Source organism: Adiantum capillus-veneris, chromosome 28 (assembly GCF_014529385.1).
Source record: "Adiantum capillus-veneris isolate H3 chromosome 28, ASM1452938v2, whole genome shotgun sequence".
Lineage (NCBI taxonomy): Eukaryota > Viridiplantae > Streptophyta > Polypodiopsida > Polypodiales > Pteridaceae > Adiantum > Adiantum capillus-veneris.
In genome coordinates, this window is record NC_140958.1 from 66640290 (window position 1) to 66645626 (window position 5337).

Below are 5337 nucleotides of genomic sequence, written 5' to 3' on the forward strand. Positions count from 1 at the left end.
TGTAATTGTGGTGGCAATAAATGCCCCTTAGGATAAAACAACCCATTGTATATGCCGCATAAAAAGATCAACTTCATAGTTTGCCAATGCTCGCATACATAAATGTGCTCATTGATTTAGGGTTGAGGGTGTAGTCTTGGCAATGGGCATTGATCAATTCACGTTGTGGCATTGAATTTCAGGTAATATCATATACAAGTTGCATATATTGTGTTTGAAGTACATGTACATTGTAATAAGTATTGCGTAATTGCATCGTACAAGCTGCAAGTGACAAGTCACTTAGTTGATGTTTGTGATATGTCATAAAATCTAATATATATTAAAATGCTTAATTAATGTGGGATAATGAACTGTAACAAGGGTTAGAATATAGACATGTGCTTACGGATCTATCTCAACATGGGACCAATGGTAAAGGGGTCCAAATGAGAGATGGTCTATCAAAGAGCAATGCTACCTAATGGAGCTTAAAAGACCTTAGGGTTAGCTTCATTAAAGACCTCCAAAAGTTAGTGTTAAAAAGTCCTTTGACCTTACGCAAGCTAGGGCTAACCTCGAGGTGGGAATCGTACCCAAGCATGAGGTGCTAAGACGCTTAAAGTGGTTGTGGGAACCTTGCCCAAAGCTTGAGGTGATTTTTATGCTTAAAGGTTTTTGAAATGTTAAGGCTTGAAGTGTTCAATTCAAAACAAATGGATTAAGAAGCATAAAAGACACATGCTTGCTTGATTGAATAAGTCATTGAAGTATTCCATTCAACCAAATGACTTAATAAACATAGAAGACACATGTTCAAATGATCCTCCACATGTGGCCCTCATGATGTACTTGAATGCTATTGGTTAGGTTTTAAAGGGGTCTAATGAGAATTTAGATACATAAAAATAAATAATGAAGTTCTTTCTCTCAAAAGAGGAAAAAGAGGACACATGTCCAAAGGAAAAATAAAATAATACGAGAGAGAGAGAGAGAGAGAGAGAGAGAGAGAGAGAGAGGTGTGGACCAAGCATGAGAGGGGGGGTATACTCTCTCTCACTCACACACACACACACATTCTCTCATTGTGTGGAGTGCATGCAAAAGGCAAGATCTCCATCTCCTTCTCCAAGTTTGTTGAGAAGTGGAGAGCCTACACCAACACTCTTGGCTATGGAATGCAAATCCAACCAAGAGCCATGCTTCGATGCTTAAGCTTGCCATCTTCTTCATCTTCATTACTATGCTATTATGATATGCTAAGCAAGAAGAGTGATGATAAGCGAGGAACTATTTCTTTCTCCTATGGAATGTTTCTTCTTCCTCTTCCCTACCCTCATTCCCAGCTAGCTCTCTCCACCTTCGAAGGTGTTTGAGGCCTTGGGACCGAGGCTTGGGATAGTTAATGCTTTTTGCAAAGTTTATGTTAAGCTCGTGATGCATGAAGCTTTCCATCTTCATAGCATCACCAAGGTCACAAGAAACACAAAGATTGTATCGTAACAAAGTCTCTCTTGATTGGAGAATCCATAATACAAACGTTTTTTGGAGGGGGGACCGGCTCAAGTAAATCCGGTCCTCAACTATTGTCATGTTAACTAATACTCTCTCTCTTGCAAAAGTATTGTCCATGCCAAGTTAATTAAGTACTATGTTTATGTTGCTACCATCAATTAAGTTCACCCTCCATGTTCTCAAGTAATCTCACAAAAATGCTCACTCTAGTTCTCTTAATTTCACCATTCTCAAAGATCATAGGCCATTTTCATTACATTGGTATCAGAGCATTTGGTTTCTCTTTTCTGCTTAAGAAGAGAGGTCCTTAAGTAGCCTATTAATGGTTGATTTTGTTAATTATATTAGGGTAAGTGGGACTGGGATCTATTATCGATTTTGTTGAGCCCACTAGGTAGGATATGATGCACACCTTGTGAGCTTTGGTCTTAATAATGAGGTCTTTCTAGACCTGCCTACGCTTTACCATTATTGAGCCATAAGAAGTTCGAAAGGAGCTATCCCTTGGAAATTGTGCTATGTTAGACCCACCCCACTACTCTCTATAATTAAAACTCAAGTCGTGGGTGCAGATACTTAAGTGCCTATTTTCAAAGGCTAAGAGGACTAGCAACTAAGGTTTTGAATTGCCAAAGCATACACTAAGTAAACCCATAAGTTTAATTAACATGGCTGACAATAACCAAGAGAGTAGAATGAACATTGATAACTTTGATTTTGCACATGAAGGTGCTAATGATGATGCCCCCATGTTTGTTAATTATCTTGTTACTAGGTTGCAACAAGCTATGGGCAACCCCGCTTGGCAAGCCGAAATTACTCAACAACTTCGTGCTTATGAGATTTCCTTTCCTCTTCAAGAGGAGAGAGAGCTTAGGAGGCCTCTTGATGAGACCCCCAGAAGAAGACTCTCTCCCATACGAGAGGAGGAATCCAAAGATCAAGAAAGTAATGAATCCCTAAGTTCCTCCGAAGATGTGGCTCCACGAAGAAGGCGGACTAAACGATCGCCAACTCCTCCCAAGAGGAAACGGTTAACCCATAGTCCTTCTCCTCATCACTCCAAAAGAGAAGAGAGGAAACAAAGGAAGAAAAGGACAAGAAAGAGGTCATCCTCTTCTTCTTCTTCTTCACCTTCCTCCATGAAAGCTATGGTTATTCTCCTAGAGAATACAAGAGGGGAGGACATCGCAAATCTTACCCTGCATGGTGAAGGTCACAAAAGGTAAATAAGTTCAAAGAGGGAGGAAAGAGTATCTCTTTTCTCACCTATGATGGCACCTTTGGTGCTATCGACAAAGTATTGGCCTTCATCCAACAATTCGATGCGGCCTTTGGAGACGAGGGGCACAGAGTCCTCCAAGCTACACCATGTAGCTATGCACTTTCAAAAATCGGCTCGTCAATGGTGGGCTAGCCTTCGTGGCAACAGCAAAGTCCCAAAGACATGGAAAACTTTACGAGTTTCCATCATGAAGCAATTTCTTGCAAGCGATGCAAAGGACAAAGTGCTCACCGAATGGCCCAGTTTGAAGCTTCTCTCTCATGAGTCTATCCACAAATATGTGGACAAGTTTTAATGTTTACATCTCAAGGCTACTGTCTTTCAATTTTGTGCGGGATTGCTTGAAGAAATGGCCGAGTATGTCAACTCCCAACGACCTGGTTCTATCACCGAAGTAATCCACCACACCATGGTTGCTTCTCGCATCAATTTCCAACAAGGGGCTAGAAGGAATGTCAAACCGATGGAAAACAAAGACAAAAATGATGCAAAGGGACAAACCAATGCCCAAAACTCCTCCCAAGGAACTTCCTACAACAACAACAATAGGTCCAAGGAGAAGGGAGTTTACAAATGTAAAAACAAACTCTCTCATGAAGAGCTTGAAGCTTTTTGCAAGGACCATAAGCATTTTAAGTGTGGGGAGCAAGGACATGGCTATCGTTCTTGCCCCAAGAAAAATGCTTGCAATGAGACTCCTAGGGCTTCCACCATCGAAGTTCCAAAAGAGGATGCTCATTGCAAAGGATCATCTCTCTCCTATGCTTGGGGAAATGTAAGGGAGCATGATGCCTTCATCTTGTTTGACCCTGGCTCTACTCATAACTTCATATCAATGGAGTTGGCCACCAAGTTGGGTATTCAAGCTTTTGAGATGGGAGATATTGTAACGGCTCTGACAAAGCTTTCAAGGGACAACAAGCCTTCGTTACTCCCTTGATTGGGAAGTTGAGGCTTCATGTCCAAGGCTATGTCAACAAAGAATACTTTTTCATCTCTCCTCTCCAACACGAGGATGCTATCCTAGGGGCGCCATGGTTTGATCGCATGGATGCAAACATAAAGTTTCCTGAGAAGAGAATCTACTTCACCTACAGGGGAAAGAACATGTATATAGATGCTAATGAGTTTGGTCGTACTATACCACTTGTAAATCCTCTTGCCCTTGATAAATCAATGAAAACTCTTTTTCTACGTGCATGATTTTCATTAAAGAGTCCCTGAAAGGTCCTAATGTTTCATCAAAGGTGAATGGTAGGAATCAAGAAGATTTAGACTTGTTTAACTTTCTAAAAGGATTCCAAGATATGTTCATCCATGATATCCCTATGGACTTGCCTCCAAAAGGAGGGGATGATGACCATCGAATTGAGCTCCTATCAGGAAGCTCACCGCCTAACAAACCTCCTTATCGAGTTTCCCAAGCTCAACAAGAGGAGATCATGAGGCAAGTACAAGAATTGGTAGACAAAGGGATGGTGAGGCCTAGCTCCTCTCCCTTTTGTTCTCCAGTCCTTTTAGTGCAAAAAAAGATGGAACATACCGCATGTGTGTGGACTATCGTGCACTAAACCATATCACTATCAAAAACAGATTTCCCTTACCTCGGGTAGAAGATCTGATTGATAAACTACAAGTCTCTACCTACTTCACTAGGATTGACCTTAAAAGTGGCTATTATCAAATAAGGATAGTGGAGGAAGATATCCTAAAGACCGCGTTTCGTACAACATTTGGTCTTTATGAATATCTACTCATGCCTTTTGGCTTGACCAATGCACCTGCTACATTCTATCGTTTGATGAAGATAATATCTAGACCCCATCGCAAGTTCATTGGAGTGTTCTTTGATGATATCATCATCTACTCCAAGTCCTTGGAGGAACACAAGCAGCATCTCCAAGTGATTTTTCAAGCATTGAGGGAGAACAAGCTTTTTCTCAACCAAAAGAAAAGTGAATTTTTCCTTCAAGAGATTCAATACTTAGGTCATATTATCTCTCAAGATGGTATCCGTATGGATCCATTGAAGTTAGAAGTAATAAAAGCATGGCCTAATCCAAGGAATCTACATGAGCTAAGAAGCTTTATTGGTATGTGTGCATAATAGACGTTTCATAGCAAAATTTTCTCAAATAGCAGGACCATTACATGACTTAACAAAGAAGAACATTAAGTATTCATGGACTGCTAAGGAGCAAAAAGCTTTTGACAAGCTCAAAGAGAAGCTTACCTCTCAACCAGTCCTTATGCTTCCGAATCTCTCAAAACCATTTGAGGTCCAATGTGATGCTTGTGGTGATTGCCTTGGAGTAGTCTTGCTTCAAGAAGGGCATGCCATAGAATATGAGAGCCGAAGGCTCAATATGGATGAACAGGTCTTCGGCATTTATGAGAAAGAGCTTTTAGCTGTTCTACATGCCCTAGACACATGGAAGCACTATCTATTGGGGACTCCATTCATTTTACGAACAGACCATCAAAGTCTTAAGTACTTCATGATGCAAACAAAGCTTTTTGACAAACAAATGAGGTGGGCAAATTTTCTTTTGCAATTT